At 36.1% G+C, this 20,897-nt stretch overlaps 1 protein-coding gene across 3 annotated transcripts in view; it reads left to right on the top strand.

Moving 5' to 3' along the window:
* Positions 1-20,897, top strand: part of MGAT4C (MGAT4 family member C) — a 900,286-nt gene that overhangs the window by 819,310 nt on the left and 60,079 nt on the right. For 2 of the 3 annotated variants that reach the window (XM_030939721.1, XM_030939720.1), the window contains one exon: positions 17,052-17,101. The gene's annotated coding sequence lies outside the window, so the exon portion shown is untranslated. Of the gene's footprint in view, positions 1-17,037; positions 17,102-20,897 lie in introns of those variants that run through there. The other variant, XM_010355529.1, reaches the window with a different exon arrangement.

The raw sequence follows: 20,897 nt of genomic DNA, 5'->3' as shown, positions 1-20,897 counted from the left end.
ATTTATTTTTACTCTTTTTTCTCTACACTTCTCTTCTCACTTCATTTCATTCATTTGATCTTCGATCGCTGATACTCTTTCTTCCAGTTGATTGAGTCGGTTGCTGAAGCTTGTGCATTTGTCATGTAGTTCTCGTGTTATGGTTTTCATCTCTATCAGTTCTTTTAAGGTCTTCTCTGCATTGATTATTCTAGTTATCCATTCATCCATTCTTTTTTCAAAGTTTTTAGTTTCTTTGCACTGGTTATGTAGTTTCTCCTTTAGCTCTGAGAAGTTTGATCGACTGAAGCCTTCTTCTCTCAACTCGTCAAAGTCATTATCCGTCCAGGTTTCTTCCATTGCTGGCAATGAGCTGCGTTCCTTTGGAGGGGGAGAAGCGCTCTGATTTTTTGAATTTCCAGGTTTTCTGCACTGCTTTTTCCCCATCTTTGTGGTTTTATCTGCCTCTGGTCTTTGATGATGGTGACGTACTGATGGGGTTTTGGTGTGGGTGTCCTTCCTGTTTGTTAGTTTTCCTTCTAACAGTCAGGACCCTCAGCTGTAGGTCTGTTGGAGTTTGTTTGAGGTCCACTCCAGATGCTGTTTGCCTGGATATCAGCAGTGGAGGCTGCAGAAGATAGAATATTGCTGAACAGCGAGTGTTGCTGTCTGAATCTTGCTCTGGAAGCTTCATCTCAGGGGTGTACCCTGCCGTGTGAGGTATGAGGTGTCGATCTGCACCTAGTGAGTGATGTCTTCCAGTTAGGCTACTCAGGGTTCAGGGACCCACTTGAGTAGGCAGTCTGTCCATTCTCAGATCTCAACCTCTATGCTGGGAGATCCACTGCTCTCTTCAAAGCTGTCAGACAGGGGCATTTACTTCTGCCGAGGTTTCTGCTGCTTTTTGTTTAGCTATGTCCTGTCCTCAGAGGAGGAGTCTACAGAGGCACACCAGCCTCCTTGAGCTGTGGTGGGCTCCACTCAATTCGAGCTTCCCAATGGCTTTGTTTACCTACTTAAGCCTCAACAGTGGCGAGCGCCCCTCCCCCAGCCTAACTGCCACCTTGCAGTTAGATCTCAGACTGCTGTGCTAGCAATGAGGGAGGCTGGCTCTGTGGGCGTGGGACCCTCTGGGCCAGGTGTGGGATATAATCTCCTGGAGTGCTGTTTGCTAAGACCCTTGGTAAAACACAGTATTAGGGTGGGAGTTACCCGATTTTCCAGTTGTTGTGTGTCTCAATTTCCTTTGGCTAGGAAAAGGAATTCCCTTCCCCCTTGCACTTCCCAGGTGAGGTGATGCCTCGCCCTGCTTCAACTCTCGCTGGTCGGGCTGCACCCACAGACCAGTGCCAACTGTTCCACATGCCCCAGTGAGATGAACCCAGCACCTCAGTTGAAAATGCAGAAATCACTCATCTTCTGTGTCGCTCACGCTGGGAGCTGGAGGCTGGAGCTCTTCCTATTTGGCCATCTTGGGCTCACCCTCCGACACATTTTCTTCATCCAGTCTTCATTGTTGGGCATTTGGGATGGTTCCAAGTCTTTGCTATTGTGAACTGTGCCATAATAAACATATGTGTGCATGTATCTTTATAGTAGAATGATTTATAACCCTTTGGGTATATACCTAGTAATGAGGTGCTGAGTCAAATGGTATTTCTGGTTCTACAGCCTTGAGGAATCACCAGACTGTCTTCCACAATGGCTGAACTAATTTACCCTCTCACAAATAATGTAAAAGCATTCCTATTTCTCCACATCTGGTCCAGCATCTATTGTTTTCTGACTTTTTGATGATCACCATACTAACTGGCAGAAGATGGTATTTCATTGTGGTTTTGATTTGCAATTTTCTAATGACGAGTGATGATGAGCTTTTTTTCATATATTTGTAGGCTGCATAAATGTCTTCTTTTGTAAAGTGTCTCTTCATATCCTTCACCCACTTTTTGATGTGTGTGTGTGTGTGTGTGTGTGTTTTCTTGTAAATTTGTTGAAATTCTTTGTGGATTTTGGATATTAGCACTGTGTCAGATGGATAGATTGCAACAATTCTCTCCCATTCTTTAGGTTGCCTGTCCACTCTGATAAAAGTTTCTTTTGCTATGCAGAAACTCCTTAGTTTAATTAGATCCCATTTGTCAATTTTGGCTTTTGTTGCCATTTCTTTTGGTGTTTTAGTCATGAAGTCTTTGCCCATGCCTATGTCCTAAATGGTATTGCCTAGGTTTTCTTCTAGGATTTTTATGGTTTTAGGTCATACATATAAGTATTTAATCTGCCTTGAGGTAATTTTTGTAGAAGATGTAAGGAAAGGATCCAGTTTCAGTTTTCTGCATATGGCTAGTCAGTTTTCCCAAACCATTTATTAAATAGGGAATCTTTTCCCCGTTGCCTTTTTTTCAGGTTTGTCAAAGGTAAGATGGTTGTAGATGTATGGTGTTATTTCTAAGGCCTCTGTTGTGTTCCATTGGTCTATATATCTGTTTTGGTACCAGTACAACGTTGTTTTTGTTACTGTAGCCTTGTAGTATAGTTTGAGGTCAGGTAGCATGATGTATCCAGCTTTGTTCTTTTTGCTTAGGATTATCTTGGCTATGTGGGCTCTTTTTTGGTTCCATATGAAATTTAAAGTAGTTTTGTCTAATTCTGTGAAGAAAGTCAATGGTACCTTCATGAGGATAGCATTGAATCTATAAATTACTTTGGGCAGTATGGCCATTTTCACGATATTGATTCTTCCTCTTCCTGAGCAAGGAATGTTTTATCATTTGTTTGTGTCATCTCTTATTTCCTTGGGCAGTGCTTTGTAGTTCTCCTTGAAGAGGTCCTTCATATCCCTTGTAAGTTGGATTTGTAGGTATTTTATTCTCTTTGTAGCAATTGTGAATGGGAGTTCACTCATGATTTGGCTCTTTGTCTGTTATTGGTGTATAGAAATGCTTGTAATTTTTGCACATTGATTTTGTATCGTGAGACATTGCTGAAGATGCTTTTCGGCAACTTAAGGAGATTTTGGGCTGAGACGATGGGGTTTTCTACATATAAAATCATGTCATCTGCAAACAGAAACAATTTGACTTCCTCTTTTCCTAATTGAATACCCTTTATTTCTTTCTTTTACCTGATTGCCCTGACAAGAATTTCCAATTACAATGTTGAATAAGAGTGGTGAGAGAGGGCACCCTTGTCTTCTCCCGTTTTTCAAAGGGAATGCTTCCAGTTTTTGCCCACTCAGTATAATATTGGCTGGCAGTTTGTCATAAATAGCTCTTATTGTTTTGATATATGTTCCATCAATATGTAGTTTATTGAGAGTTTTTATCATGAAGGGGTGTGGAATGTTGTCGAAGGCCTTTCCTGCATCTACTGAGATAATCATGTGGTTTTTGTCATTGGTTCTGTTTATGTGATGGATTATGATTATTGATTTGTATATGTTGAACCAGCCTTGCATCCCAGGTATTAAGCTGACTTGATGGTGGTGGATAAGCTTTGATGTGCTCCTGGATTCAGTTTGCCAGTATTTTATTGAGGATTTTTTCATCTATGTTTATCAGGAACATTGGCCTGAAAGTTTCTTTATGTGTTGTGTCTCTGCCATGTTTTGGTATTAGGATGATGCTTACCTCATAAAATGTGTTAGGGAGGAGCCCTTCTTTTTCTATTGTTTGGAATAGTTTCAGAAGTAATGGTACTAGCTCCTCCTGGTACCTCTGGTAGAATGTGGCTGTGAATCTATCTAGTCCTGGACTTTTTCTGGTTGGTAGGCTATTAATTACTGTCTCAATTTCAGAACTTGTTATTGATCTATTCAGGGATTCAACTTCTTCCTAGTATAGACTTGGGAGGGTGTATGTGTCCAGGAATTTATCCATTTCTTCTAGATTTTCTGGTTTATTTGCATAGAGGTGTTTATAGTATTCTGTGATGTCAGTTTGTATTTCTGTGAGATCAGTGGTGATATCCCCTTAATCACTTTTTATTGCGTCTATTTGATTCTTCTCTCTCTTCTTCTTTATTAGTCTGGTTAGCAGTGTATTTTGTTGATCTTTTCAAAAAACCAGCTCCTGGATTCATTTATTTTTTGAAGGGATTTCATGTCTCTGTCTCCTTTAGTTTTGCTCTGATCTCAGGTAACTTTTGCCTTCTGCTAGGTTTTGAATTTGTTTGCTCCTGCTTCTCTAGTTCTTTTTAATTTTGATGGGGCACCTGCCAGGTGCCAGCCAGAGCTCTACTAAATGATGTGTCTGTTGGCTCCTACTGGGTGGTGTCTCCCAATCAGGATACATGGGGGTCAGGGACCCCCTTGACGAGGCCCTCTGTTCCTTAGCAGAGCTAGAGTGCTGTGCTGGGAGATCCACTGCTCTCTTCAGAGCTGTCATGCAGGGAAGTTTAAGTCTGCTGAAGCTGTGCCTACAGCTGCCCCTTCCCCCAGATGCTCTGTCACGGGGAGGTGGGGATTTTATCTATAGGTCCCTGACTGAGGCTGCTGCCTTTATTTCAGAGATGCCCTGCCCAGAGAGGAGAAATCTAGAGAGGCAGTCTGAATACAGTGGCCTTGCTGAGCTGTGGTGGGCTCCACCCAGTTCAAACTTCCTAGCGATTTTGTTTACACAGTGAAGGTAAAACTGCCTACTCAAGCCTCAGCAATAGTGGACACCCCTCCTCCGACCAAGCTTGAGCACCCCAGGTCGACCTCAGACTGCTGTGCTAGCAGTGAGAATTTCAAGCCAGTGGATCTTAGCTTGCTGGGCTCCATGGGGGTGAGACCTGCCAAGCCAATCCACTTAGCTCCCGGACTTCAGCCCTCTTTCCAAGGGAGGGAACAGTTCTTTCTAGCTGGTGTTCCAGGCACCACTGGAGCATGGGGAAAAAAAAAAAAAAAAAAGACTCCTGCAGTTAGCTCGGTGTCTGCCCAAACTACTACCGAGTTCTGTGCTTGAAACCCAGGGCCCTGGTGGCATAGGCACTGAGGGAATCTCCTGGTCTGCAAGTTGTGAAAACCATGGGAAAAAGTGCAATATCTGGGCTGGAGTGCACCATTCCTCAAGACACAGTACCTCAAGGCTTCCCTTAGGTAGGGGAGAGAATTTCCCAACCTCTTGCACTTCCCGGGTGAGGCGATGCCCCACCCTGCTTCAGCTTGCCCTCCTTGGGGTGCACCCACTGTCCAACCAGCCCAATAAGATGAACCAGTTACATCAGTTGGAAATGCAGAAATCACCCACCTTCTGGATCGATCTTGCTGGGAGCTGCAGCCCAGAGCTGTTCCCACTCAGCCACCAAAGACAGTATCCGTCTCTTTTCTTGAAAGTGAAGCACCTGACCGAGGCTTCCTTCCTCTACCGTATTACCAATTTGAAAGCCCATGTTGGTAATGAAAAAATTGGGTGAGTTGATGGGAGCAGGATTTCCTTCCTCCCTACATCTTCCCCCAAGAAGCATATGAAATTTCCCCTATTAGTTTCAAGAATGGAATTATCCTGGCCAGTTCAGTCCCCCAGTAGCACCAGAAATGTCTGGCCACCACGGGGTTTTCTTAAGATCCTTCTTTAAACCAAGGATTTCACTCCTTGCAACTACTTCCTGAAAAAAAAAAATGAGTCCACTTTTGGGCTGAATTCTATAGATAAATTTTCCTCTGAAGATACAGAATCTAAGCAATAAATGTTTCTATTTCTTTTCAGTCATTTTGTTATCTCTCTTTGATTGTAACAACTATAAATTAAAAGATTATACACATTTGCTCAATGCAAGGGTTGAAAAAATGTTTAATTGCTAGCATATAATTTTCTAATTAAAGATTATTGATTAATTAGGATTGTATGAATGAACTATTTCCACTTTGTTAGACCCCTTAGGTTGTATTTTATTGCAAGTATTATATCATGATGTGACTAAATAGCCAACCATAAACATAAGCTATAATAGGCAATTTGCATAATTAAACAACTAGATAATTTTTTTAAACTGTGGAAGCCATTCTTTTCCTAACTCTTTATAAAACAATTGTAAAAGTTGCTTGAACTTTTCCTAAATACATTTATTGTTTAAATAAACAAACAAAAAAGACTTGGAGGCCTCAGAAAATGCTATAATTGAAAACAATTCTTTATCCTTTCAATGAAATGACAATTTAGAAGAGGTCAGTCTACCTAGAGGCCTACCTTTGTGTGTCAGAAAGCTTAGTAGAGTCCTTGACCTACAAATAGATCTGGCATACCCCAAGTTCTCCTTTGTTTTTTTGGAAAAAGTGAAGTTCTAGTCCTCATTTGATATTACAACTAACTAAATTATTCCTAGTAGATAGCCATATTTGCATGTTTCCCTTTCTCCCTCCAAGAAATAACAAAAGAAAAAAAGTCTTGAAAGAAAATGCTTTCTGTCTTTTCTTTATCTTTCTGCCTTATTCCTGTTCTTGTTCTGTATCAGATCTTTGTCTCTTATTCCTCTCGTTAGTTTCTGTGTGCTGACTTGTAGTATATGGTAGACAGTGTTGGGTTGAAAACTTATCTTACACAGTGTTAGAGTCCTGTGTTAGGGGCTGCTGCTCTGGTGTTCTTGATACAGAAAGACGGTCAAGTGAAAGGAGCAAGAACCAAAGGGACAGAACCCTTCTCACTTTAGCTCCTTGTAATCAGCTACATTGAAGTTTCCCACTGTGGTTGTGGATAAAGATCTGTCTGCTACAACCTACGTAGCTTCTGTCAACTATACAGGCCACTTTAGATTGAGGCTTTAAATATCCTTAGTCTTCCCTGATAGCAGGAGATATATCTTCCAAAAGGGAGAAAAGGGGTAGCATGCGCTATCTGTATCTTACAGAGGACACAGAAGACAGGTCAGTTTCCAACCAGCAGAAAGGAAACTGGAAACACTGGTCTGAGCCCAGCTCCTCCAGAGAACTATGGTTTCTTCTGAGAGGAGAAGAAAACAACAAAGGGATAATCAAATATTAAAACAAAGAGATGAATAAATGATGAAGAAAGGACTGTTGTGAACATTAAGAAGACATGTTGGTTTCCAGCTGCATCCATGTCCCTACAAAGGACGCAAACTCATCCTTTTTTATGGCTGCATAGTATTCCATGGTGTATATGTGCCAAGAGAAAACCAAACACCGCATGTTCTCACTCATAGGTGGGAACTGAACAATGAGATCACTTGGACTCGGGAAGGGGAACATCACACACTGGGGTCTATCGTGGGGAGGGGGGAGGGGGGAGGAGGGAGGGATTGCATTGGGGAGTTATACATGATGTAGATGATGAATTGATGGGTGCTGACGAGTTGATGGGTGCAGCACACCAACATGGCATAGGTATACATATGTAACAAACCTGCACGTTATGCACATGTACCCTAGAACTTAAAGTATAATAAAAAAAATAATAAAATAAATAAATAAATAAATAAATAAAATAGCAAAAAAAAAAAAAAAAAAAGAAGACATGTTAAGGCTGGCTGTGGTGGCTCATGCTTGTAATCCCAGCACTTTGGGAGGCAGAGGCAGGTGGATCACTTGAAGTCAGGAATTCAAGACTGGCCAATATGGAGAAACCCCATCTCTACTAAAAATGCAAAAATTAGCCAGGTGTGGTGGCAGGCACCTGTAATCCCAGCTACTGGGTTGGCCGAGGCACACAAGAATTGCCTGAACCTGGGAGGTGAAGGTTGCAATAAGCCAAAATCATGCCACTGAAGTCCAGCCTGGGAGACAAAGTGAGACTCTGTTTCAAAAAACAAAACAAAACAAACATATAAAAACAAAAAAACATGTTCGATCTTTCAGGGAAATGGAATGTTGTGGCATGAATTGAGTAAGATGTTAGTGTAAAATGTTATATTCTTTAAATCTACTTATATTCCTAAAAAAAAAGTGCATATCTTTGTAAATGCATTGCATACATGTAAGACCATTGATTAGTAAGATTGGAATTGTAGAGAATTCGAGGGTGAAACTTGAAAAAGATGAGACATTTTTACATCTAAAAGATAAATAAAATGTTAAATTAGACGTTGAAGCATGTTTTGTTGGAGTTGAATTAACTTTTACTTTTTTATTAAAATCATAGAAACACCATGTCAACAAAAGAGAGAAAGACATTTTTCTACACTATATACCATGAGTTAATTTCATTGCAAACCTAGAAGTCATATATATGTTGCCTTGGATAAGTTACCAAATTTTTTAGGACTTCACTTCTCAGTGAGAAAGATAAAGTTAATATCACAAATTGTTATACTTGCTTCATAAAACTATTGTATGAGTCGATTAAAATAATATGCTTAAAGCATTTCCCAGTTTTAAAGAACGGCAAATTGTAAGGCATAATTAATTTTAAACTTTTTTGAATATTATATAAATTTCTAGGGAAAATATTTTTTACTATTAGCATAATATTGAGTTCATTTTTTCTTGCGGAAAGAAGTCATGAGAGGAATTTGAACATTTTATTTGGCAGACTGTAAAATATTTTATAGATTTTTGGAGATTTAAACCACTTACACAAACTACTCAAAGAAATGACTAGAAAGAAAACTGTCATCTTTCTGGTGAGGCTTTTAAATTTGATTGCATTATCTCTCTTTATAGTAGATTTATTATAGCATTTATATGCATGAGTGTTGTAAAATAATATTACAGTTTTCTGGTCAATTTAGGTCATGAAATCCCATTAACAACTAAAATATGTAGATACAAAAAATATTCACTGTGTTAATTAAATGTGCATTTTATTTACTGCCTCTTTTCTCTTGTAAAAATCTAAGCAACAGTTCATTTAATCATTAAGCAAAGAAGTGTGGCAATGTAGGTTAAAATCTACATTTAAAAAGCCTTTACTTTTAAGTAAGTCTATAATAATACGTTATTCGAGACATCCAGAAACAACTGCCAAATCAAAATTAGTTTCTTAAATAGCAGTGTATAGAAGTCAAAGATCTGTCTGCTATAGAAATCTTGTTGAATTAAAGTATTTCCCTTAAAAACTCCAATTAGTGGGAAAATGTTATATGAATTTATTATAGGAGTCATTTAGCAAGCAATTGTTGAAGATCTACTGTATTCCAAACACAAAAATGGCATGCTATGATTTCTGCCCTTGAGGTTATAGCATTGGGTAGATACTGGCATTCACACAAAGATTGAAGTGAGATGGACTTAGTCCTCTAATTGTAGTCCCAAGAAGAGAGAGAGACCAAGATTGTTATAAGGGTCACAGCCATTCCTGCAGAGGTGACAGTTAATCAAAGTATTGTCTAGGAAAATGGAATATATGTTCAAAGTCACTGAAGCACGAAAGCTCACATGAAATGTGTTTGGAAAATGGCAGGTAGTTCAGTGTAGTTGCAGGATAGAATTATTGGTGGGAGTAAAATATATGGCTAAGAAATGTATTTATTCAAACAATAAGAAACCAGTAAAGGGATCAGAAACAAGAGGGATCTGACCAGAATTTCCTTTTGGCAGCAGAGTTTCATTCACTTACATAATTGGAAAGAAATGTACTGAAAAGACCAAAAGCATAGATACTATGACAGCCCAGGAATTTGAGGATACAGTGAGCCATGATTGTACCACTGCACTCCAGTCTGAACCACAGAGCAAGACCCTGTCTCTAAAAAAGAAAATAATAATAATTACTAAGAGTTTACATAATTTTAGAAATACATTATTATGGAATCTGCAAATTTCAAAAATTTTTGAGTTCTAAAGGATATAAAAGAATTTTTTTAAATAAAAATAATGTAAGTTCAACTAGTTAACTAGTTTGATATTAGCTTTAAAGAAAACTACTTTGATTTTAAAATCAAGGAAATACAGAAATATTTTCTCCAATATTAGCATGTTTATTTTCCTACTTAACTTTAAATTTTTATATTATCACTTTAAATAGATCATTCATTCATTAAAAAGTTAGGAAACAACAGATGCCGGAGAGGATGTAGAGAAATAGGAACACTTTTACACTATTGGTAGGAGTGTAAACTAGTTCAACCATTGTGGAAGACAGTGTGGCAATTCCTCAAGGATCTAGAACTCAAATATCATTTGATCCAGGGATCCCATTACTGGGTGTGTACCCAAAGGATTACAAATCATGCTACCATAAGGACACATGCACACGTATGTTTATTGCAGCACCATTCACAATAGCAAAGACTTGGAACTAACCCATATGCCCATCAATGATAGACTGGATTAAGAAAATGTGGCCACATATATACCATAGAATACTATACAACCATAAAAAAGGATAAGTTTATGTGCTTTGCAGGGACATGGATGCAGCTGGAAACCATCATTCTGAGCAAACTACCACAAGGGCAGAAAACCAAACACTGCATGTTCTCACTCATAGGTGGGAAATGAACAATGAGAACACTTGGACACAGAGTGGGGAACATCACACGCTGGGACCTGTCCTGGGGTGGGGAGCAGGGGAAGGGATAGCATTAGGAGAAATACCTAATGTAAATGAAGAGTTGATGGTGCAGCACACCAACATGGCACATGTGTACATATGTAACCAACCTGTACGTTGTGCACATGTACCCTAGAACTTAAAGTATAATTTACAAAATAAAATAAATAAGTAGATCGTTCATTTCACATATGGCCTGCTTTTTAAGTTCAAATAATAGTTTTTTTCAAAGTGGCACAAAATTTAGCTAATAATAGAGCTAACAAGTTAATGGCAAAATAAGGGCTTTAATGAGTGCAGAACTCATTAAAATTATCCAGAAGAATGCCTGGAATAATTTATTTTAACTTGTTAAAACTAGTGGTATAGCCAAGCCATTTAAGAGTAACAACTAGCAACCATTTTACTTAAAGAGTATCAATGAATGGCTACTTTTCCCTGAAAATGACTATCTGCTCCACTTGTGATTTCATAGCCTGGAATCTGATGCCAAGGAGTCAGGCAAATGAATTGGATAACAGGAGAATGGAAAAAGAGCTGAGGATGAAAGAGAGAATGAAGACGTGAAAAGATACTTAAATCATAAGTAAAGCTCAAATGAAAACAAGATACCATTCTCCCTTTACCCTCACCCATTTTAGGATAATAAAGATTCAAAAAGTTTGAAGCACCCAGCTGCCAGTTGAGTGTCAGAAAAAAAAAAAAAAAAAAATCCTTATACGTTTGTGGTAATATTATACTAACATGAGTATTCAGTGTTGATCCTTTCCATACATGGAAATCACATGCTTTTCTATGACAAAGAGTAAATAGACAAATCAATTAAAGAGTGGGGAGTAGATAGTTCTTATAGACAGGGATAGTGTTCTCTTGTCAGTGATTCTAAGCTCCATCATCCTCAACATCACGTATATGATTTATGGTTTAGAGACTTTTGATATTAATGTATTTACTCATGTGGTTCTCCTTATCAGGAATGCCCTTTCATTTCTTTTCTCTAATGTACAATTTCATCTCATATATTCTCTAGTCACTTAATATTTCACATTTGGCATTATTTTTATACATATATCTTATTCCCTCAACTAGACGGTTAACTTTCTGAAGCCCAGAAATTAATCTTAGGCATTTTAGTATCACTCAATTTCTAACACAGAGCTTTATGTAAATTTATGATTAGTAGCTGTAGTTTGAATAAATCATCACTCTTACCCCAAGCCTTGTTGAGGCTTATTATGTTAGAACATGTTGGAAGCTACTGATAAAAATGAAAAATATGCAAATCTTTCAACAAAAACTTACTGAATATTTACTTCTTGTCAACAGTGTGCAAGACTCTGGGGATACAATTTTGCAGAAAATAGAAAGGGTCTTATGTTCTGAAAGATCAGAAAGATGTTAAATAATCACACTCCTTAATATTTCATTAAAAATTGAAATAAGGTTGCTGAAGAAAAGAGAAACTGTTTCAAGGAGTTTTAAATTCTACATTATTTAATGAAGGAAAGTTCTCCTCTAAAACCAATATGTTTTTTCTGATTATCCATTAAATACATTTCTCCAGAAATTTCTTTTCATCCGAATGAGGGACCCATACTTCACTCATGGTGGACCTATGAACTAGATAAACTCACTGTATTTCTGGCTTTTGTTGTTATTGTTTTATTTTTTAAGCTAATGTATCATTATTTTTTAACTGATAAATGAAAATGGATATATTTATCTTGTACAACATGATGTTTTAAAATATATACATTGTGAAATGACTAAATTGAGCTAATTAACATACGCATTACTTCACATGCTTATCATTTTACAGTCTTAGCAATTTTCAAGTATACAATATGCTGTTATTAACTATAGTCACTGTGTTGTGCAATAGAGCTCTTGAACTTATTTCTCCTGTCTAATTGAAATTGTATAACCTTCGAAGAACATCTCTCTATCTCCACACCTCCACTCCGGCCCCTGGTAACTACTATTCTACTCTCCTTTACTTTTATGAGTTCAGCTTTTTTATAACTCCCATACACTAGTGAGAACCTGTGATACCTGTCTCTGTGCTGGGCTTAATTCGCTTAGCAAAATATCCTTGGGTTCATCCATGATATGGCAAATTACAGGATTCCCTCGTTTTCAAGACTGAATGGTTTTTCTTTATCCATTTATCCATTGCTGGATGACTCCATATCTTGGCTATTATGAACAGTGCTGCAATAAACATGTGAGTGCAGGTATCTCTTTGACATACTGATTTCATTTCATTTGATTATATATCTAGTAGTGGGATGGCTAGATCATAAGGTACTTCTTTTTTTTTTTTTTTTTTTTTTCTGATTGTTGAGAAACTACCATACTGTTTTCCATAGTGGCCATACTAGTTTACATTCCCACCATCATTCACTTTTTCTCCATATCCTCCTCAACACTTATTTTTCATCTTTTTTGTGATAGCCCTTCTAACAGGGGCCAGGTGATAACTCATTGTGAATTTTACTTGCATTTCTCTGCTAATGAGTTATGTTGAGCATTTTTTTATATATACCTGTTGGTCATTTTATGTCTTCTTTTGAGAAATGTTTATTCCTGTCCTTGGCCCATTTTTAACTGGGCCATTTGTTTTCTTGCTAATAGTTTATTTGACTTCCTTATACATTTAGAATATTAACTTATGAGATACATGGTTACAATTTTTTCTGCCATTTTGTAGGCTATGTTTTTGTTTTGTTCATTGTTTCTCTTGCTGGAGCTTTCTAATTTGATATAATCCCATTTGTCTATTTTTTGCTTTTGTTTTCTATGCTTTTGGGGTCTTAATCCCCCCCAAAAAAGTCATTGTCCAGACCAATATTATAGAGATTGTCCCTATGTTTATGTCTTTGAAAAGGGGTTCTATAACACTTTCTCTGCTTGCTTTTCTGTGTTTGAATACTGCCCAGGAGATACTCAGCTCCAGCGTCACAGATGAACTACACAAAATTCTTAGTTCAGCTAAGGCAAGTCATGCTCAACCAAGGGACAGAGCATCCTGCCTTTTAAATTAGAAGTGTTCAAAAATTGCTAATTTGTCTCTTAGTCATCTCATGTACACACACAAACACACAAACACACACACACACACACACACACACACAGAAAGTCAAATACTCAGCTAATGGTTTTCCAATGTGCCAATCACCAAAGCTTCTTGTATATGTTTATGTTAAAAAAAAAAAAAAAAAGAAAAGAAAAAGTCACTGTGGCTAATCATCTCATTTAAAAGTCAGATTGAACACGTGGGCATTCACATGTGTAGGCTGAGGTATATTGGCAAGGAATTGACACTGGTAGTTCCCCAAAGATCTTTCGCTTTGCTTGGCTGTCTCTGCAACTCCAGTAAAGTGCATCCAGACTCCAGTAAAAGAAATAAAGTGAACACTTTGCCTCCTAGTACCTTTGCTGCCGTTTGCATTTCACCACTCAGGTTATAGAGATGAAATCTATTACTCGGCAGGCACTGCTTGCACAAATGAAAGATAAATTTTTCTTCCAGATGGGACAGATCAGCAAGACTCATAAAATATTAATGATGAAAGCTCTGGGAATTATATATATCCCTGACCATAGGTTTCTCTTGACAGTGAAGAACTGTCAGTTTAACTCATTTTTTTTTCTGTAAGATTCCCGTCAAGAATTATATAAAGGGAAAATAATACATGATTTAAGATTCAGATGAGCACAGATTTAAGGGAAAGCTTATCTTTCTGTCTTTCATTTTCTTTCATGTTTTGTTTTGTGTTCCCAATCTGCAATACATTTTGCTGAGTGATGTAGTGTGGTCGATTTGATTCTTGAAGCTGTTCATGTGCTCATGTAGGAAATTGCTTTTATGAGAATAATACAGGAAGTATGCATTTCTTATTATTTAATTGAACATACAATTTAGCAATACCTGACATTTATATGATTGAAACAATTTGTTTATCTCAAAATTAGAAATTTATTGAATGTGTATTCAAAAATATATATTAATGAAGAATTTCACTTTCACTTGTCAGGTTTTATTATCTTGAAAACTTTTTTATAACCATTACAAATCAACAATAATTTTTATGTTACTCTCTCTGTAGAAGGCTTGGTCACTTACCCTTTTTTATTAAGGAAAAAATTCTGGGCCCTCTTTTTGAGGCAGCAAATCAATTACCATTAATCTGAAATTTTTTAAACATGTATTTTCCTTTTACACAGAAACAAAGTTTACATTTATAAAATCTAAAAATGATAGAAATGTATAATTATCTTATTATGGCAACCTGATTCATTGTATTATATTACATATATTTAGGAACACATATGTAGGTATTTATGAGATATTTGAATGTTAGAAATTTCTTGAAAATAATAAAATACTTCCATTAGCCAATTTATAGAAAATTCTAAATGAAATATATCTCCAATTGTTTTAAAAACTTTTTGAAGTATTTTATGCTAGCACAATTATTTGCAACATGACTCAAAATATTTTTCGTCATGCTATAGAGTGATAGTACAGAAAACTAACCATTTTAACAATAATGCTTCAGAAAGGAGACAGGCACACAAAAATGGATCCAAAATCAACTAAATTATATCTATCATAATTTCATTCAAATTGAAGATACTACCTAATTTGTTAAATATTAATAATTAGAAAAATAAAATATTATTTTTGATTCATACTCTTTTTCTACCTAAATAGAACACATTCTTATAATTATTTTGATTTGATAACAAAATATTTATTAAAAATAATATATAATTTAACCAGATGAAATTATCTTTCCTTAATTACTTTTTATTTAATTGAATTGCTTTTTATTTAACTGAATATCTGGCTCACTAATTATCTCTTCTCAGGTACATGATATTTTTCATCAGTGTCTATGAGAAATTATCAGCCAAATATAAACTTCATAAACCACTAATGGAATTCTAAGGTCCTGTGCCTACAGTGTGTTAAAGTTTCTAATTGATGATAGCCATACAAAGATAAATCAGCAATTCCATTTTGTTCATCAGTCTTTCACAAAATTCGTGAAATCTTTGTAAAAAATTAGACGCTGTTAAAATGTATTCTGAATTATATTTAAAGTCTCATCACTAGTAAATAGAGTCAAAAGACCCATTACAACACTTCTGGTCATGAACATTGTTATAATATTTTCAAAATCAATGCTGTTTTTCCTGATTGCCTGATCATTTGATGATCATCTCTAATGTTTAGATTCTCTTCATTGATGTGCCAAATGTGTAATATTGAAAACATAAACTCCATAAACCAAACACCTTGCTGTGACCAAATACCCAATGCTTGCATGGGATTCAACCAATTGTTGCTATAGCCTTCTGAATAGCAAATTTCTTGAGAGCTATTGTTGGGTCTCCTTAAGTCCTGCTTTCTTTCTGCTCCATGCCAGTGACTGAGATCTGATTTTAGGTCCTAACCTCTGTGTTCTGTGATATAACTAATTGGCTGTGAAGATAACTTCATGTTACAAAATGAGTTTATGTGACATGAGAATCCCAAAATACCTACTACTGTTTCAAAATGTTAGTCTCCAATTGTAACTATTCTTGGTGTCTGTGGAAGCTACGGAAGAAGACAAAATGTGGAAATTCCAGTGAAGGTGTTGTTGACCACAGAAGCCGACCACAGCACATTTAAGTAGAGAGAGGAATGCTGATGGCGAGATATCAGGAGAGCTGGAGGAATCTGTGCCTCAAGAGCATATAAATGTTCATAATTGACTCTTGTCTGAAAGAGTAATGTTTGCATAACACCAAACTTTGAAAAACAGCATAATTGGTTCTACTCAGAGGTACTTAAATAGCCTCAGAGTAGCACTGAATTTTTAAAAATATAAATATATGTTTATGTATAGTGCAAAAAGGCAATGCAAAATAAGAATATATTTATTTTCTCAAACTACCTTTGCTTAAAGAAAATGCACATAATTTTAGAGGCATGTTATCTTTAGAGAATTTTATTCACTTACTTATTGTCTCATACCTGCACAGATTTCTTCTGAATACCCTTGTTAACACAGTCTGGCAGACATTCAATAGCAAACTGTGTTCCAGGCAATGAATTTATACTGTTGTAACAGGAACAATCTCTTGAATGTTGTAACCCTTTATATGTGATGGAAAAATCAATAACATGGATAAATGTGTAACAAACTAGCCTGTGCACCTTTTTGGTGAAGTGAAGCTCAGTGATATGGACTGAAATACATTCTTAAGTAAAATAACTTTATGCTTAAGTGGAATATTATAAAATATATTTATTTACTAACACAGACATCAATGGTGATATTAAAAGAGACTTACATGTATGTATCTTTATATTATGCTATATATAATTCAAATAATTAATTTGATACTTTTAATGAAAAATTTAACTTAATACAAAGGTATGTCTATTTCATGATATGCATACATGGATAACTTACGTTAAAATGTTTGGTCTACATTTTTCTGTCAAGTTAGAAAGATTTTATAAATACGATCATAATGCAGTTAGATGGAAAACAGCAAATTATTACAGAGAATACTTTTTATTTTACTTTTATCAGCAAGAAACCAGTGGGTTGTGTTAGTAATATTAGACTTTCTTTTTTCCAGGGTATCAACGGTTTCTGTACAGCACAGATTATGACAGCTTCTTCCTTAAGGTGAGATTGGATGTCATTCATGGTAGTTTTCTAAGGGACTACACATTTTTTTAATGTATTATCAAAAATATTTCATAAGTAAAATTGTCCTGGAGTAGCTACACATTCCTAAATTGAAAATATTTTCTCATCAATTTTATGTACATAATTCTATTTCTTAATAGTACTGTTTTCATGATAAACTCTAAACATTTCTTGGACATTTCTGAGTACAAGCCATGTAACTTGATACTTTGATTAAAACTTGGAAATGTGCTAACCATATAAGAAAATCAAGTTAGAGAACAACAGCAAAACATTCTAATACAACTAATACAATTAAGGCATCTCTCAGAGAGTGCACGCACTTGTGTAGGTATACACAAACACACACACACAGACACACACACACACAGAGGATGGTAATTAATATTTGTAACTTTCTCCTAAAATACAAGTCCATTAGAATCTTACGGTTCTCATAAGCCCTCCAGATTGTTGTGTTCATGAGTAGTTTTGCTCTATCTTCTTTATTATTCCAAGAGTTAGAAATTTTTATTATTGTATTATAAGATAGTCATATGAGATTTACTCACACATTTACTCCTGTTTTTACCATTTCTTATCGGACTTTACACTTTATCTATCTGCTAAAAGTATATACTTTATCATTTCCTTTACTAAAGAATTGTCAAGTTTTCTTTATCTGAAAGTATTTTTATTTTACTCTTACTCTTGAAAAATAATTTCCCCCATCGTGAATCTAGATTGTCAGTAATTTTGCTTGCACCACTGAATAGTTTATTATATTGCTTCCTGGATTCCATTTATTAATGAAAACTCAATTGTTTTCATTGTAACAACTCAGACAGTTGTTACACCTGTCTGGGTAATTTGCATTTCTTCTTGTTGCTTTTAAAGTCTTCTCTTAATCTTTAGTGATCTGAAACTGGTTGTGATATGACTGGATATGTTATGCATCCCACTTTAGATGTGTTAGCCTTCTTGAAACTGTCAGTAGATGTTTCCAGCAATTCTGGAACTCCTCTGTTAGCATGTCCTTTAATGTAACCTCTTCCATTTCTTTATTTTCCATACCTCTTCCTTTTTTCACATCATTTCATTATTTATTACTTTGAAACTATATCTAGTTCACTTATTTTATCTGCATTGGTGATATATTTTCATTTAATCTTTTTTAATATTCTAATTTGTATTAGTATATTTTGAAATATTACTTGAGGTTCATGAGGTACATATGCAGGTCTGTTACATGGGTGAACTGTGTGTCACTGTGGTTTGGTATAGGAATGACCACATTCACTCAGATAGTAAGCATAGTACCTGATGTAGTAGTTTTTTAACCCTCATTCCCTCCCTACCACGCTCTCTGCTCTAGTAGTCTCTGGTGTCTGTTGCTGATATCTTTATGTCCATGTGTACTCAATGTTTAGTCCCCACTTATAACTGAAAACATGGAGTATTTTGTTTTCTGTTCCTTTGTTAATTCACTTAGGATAATGGCCTCCAGCAGCATCCATGTTGCTGCAACGGATGTGCTTTTGTTTTTTATGGTGACAGAGTATTCCATTTGTGTTAAGAAATTCTGTTTGAGTCTTTTAAAAATTCAGTCATCTGTTTTTTCTTGTTCTTATGTTCAATCCAATTTTCTATTTTATTTGCGATTCTATTTACACTCTGTGTTGTTCATGATCAGTTACACTCATGGAATATTATTTTCCGTGTGTGTGTGTTTTCACTGTTGTTTTAACTATGATTGCACACACATAAAATGTTACTTATGAAAATTCTTTGAGGCGAGACTTGAAGTTCTACTCTTAAATTTTTTTGCTTCTGCCAGTCACTAAGGAGCAATATCAACCAAAGACCAATTTTATGCTAACTTCTTTGCTTTTGATTTTTGAGCAAACAAATAGCATGAATTCATTCAGATCTCAGATCTTTAATGAGGATTAATGTGTTTTTGTAAGTTCTTCGTTTTGGTTTTATTTTCTCCAGGCAGCACTCAGGAATGAATATTTCTTTTCAGACCCTTTTTCTCCATGAGATTTGTTTCTCATTTTATGAGGGATAGCATTTTCTATTATACTTTCCACTTTGGATGGGCCACAAGGTTTATCTCCTGCATTCCGTTCGTCGTGAAGCAGTCAAAATGTAATCTCAAACATTCTAAAGTTTGGTAGGATTTTTCACACAGGAAGCTAGCTTTGGTGATTACTTCACCTCTCAGGGTTTCTGCTTTTATTGTTATCTTAGTATTTGTAGATTTTTTTCCTTCATGCAAAATCAAAGATTCTTATAATGTACATACACATGTGTGTGTGTGTAATTTTATTTTAATTGTTTTTTCATCAGTAACTTTACTCTGGTTAGATAGATCCAATATGCAGGTTTGAAGCAGAAAAGTAAATGTTTTTGATTTCTAAAGATGCTAATATTTGATTCTTTACATTTTGGAGAGAGTCATTAAGAAAAGCTTATAGTGATTTCTCTATAAACAACTGCTATACTCAGAATAAAGAAATGTTGCAGAAAAAAAGTTCATCAGTTCTTAAACATTTTGCTTTCAGAATATCAGTTTCTTGAGAATTATTAAGGACTCCAAACGGCTTTGTTTTGAGGATTTTCATCCATTAATATTTGCTGTATTGTAAACTAAAATAGAAATTTTAAAATATTTATTTCCTCTACCACTAAGAATAAACCCATTATCTGTAACAGGAATAGTATATTTTTTATGAAAAATAACTGCATTTTTTAAACAAAACAAAAGTTAATGAGAAGTTTAGCACTGCTTTGTATTTTTGCTAATCTCTTTCATGTATGATTCAATAGAAAACTGAATAGAAGACTGCTGGAGTGTTGTACCTGCTTCTGTATCCACTCTGTTTTGATACCAAACATCACGTAGCCTTTGAAAAACTTCCCTGTGTATTGTGATAGAATGAGAATTAAGACAAATAATATCTTAGTATCATTGTGGAAATAGGTTTGATATTGCAGTTGTTTTCAAAAGTTGCTGGAGGCCGGGCGCGGTGGCTCAAGCCTGTAATCCCAGCACTTTGGGAGGCCGAGACGGGCGGATCACGAGGTCAGGAGATGGAGACCATCCTGGCTAACACGGTGAAACCCCGTCTCTACTAAAAAAATACAAAAACCTAGCCGGGCGAGGTGGCGGGCGCCTGTAGTCCTAGCTACTCGGGAGGCTGAGGCAGGAGAATGGCGTGAACCCGGGAGGCGGAGCTTGCAGTGAGCTGACATCCGGCCACTGCACTCCAGCCTGGGCGACAGAGCGAGACTCCGTCTCAAAAAAAAAAAAAAAAAAAAAAAAAAAAAAGTTGCTGGAGATCCACAGGAGACCCTAAATCACACTTTGAAAACTACTGACTTAATAGCTTACAACAGTTTGCCCCATGAGTCTATAGGTTGCATGGATAATTCTACTGAACCTGGTAATTCAATCTGGGCTGGACTTGACTCATCTCACACAGCTTACTAATATGTTTCTAGTCAGCTATTGGGTTGTCTAAAGCTGGCTGCTCTAGAATGATCTTGGCTAAGATGATTAGCACCTCACTCCATATGAACTTTGTACCTCTACCAAACGTGCCTTGCTCTGTTTCTGTGGCAGTCGGGGAAGGGTTTCACAAGGGAGAATTGAAATATAAAATCACTCTTCAGTCCTAGGCTTAAAATTGTAGGCTGTCAGTTCTAATGCATTCTTTTGGTGCAAACATATTAAAAAGTCAGCTTGAACTCATGTGTGGGGAACAGATTTCACTTCTTGATGGGAGAA

This window comes from Rhinopithecus roxellana, chromosome 10, assembly GCF_007565055.1.
Source record: "Rhinopithecus roxellana isolate Shanxi Qingling chromosome 10, ASM756505v1, whole genome shotgun sequence".
Lineage (NCBI taxonomy): Eukaryota > Metazoa > Chordata > Mammalia > Primates > Cercopithecidae > Rhinopithecus > Rhinopithecus roxellana.
This window is presented reverse-complemented; position numbering and strand designations above follow the sequence as displayed.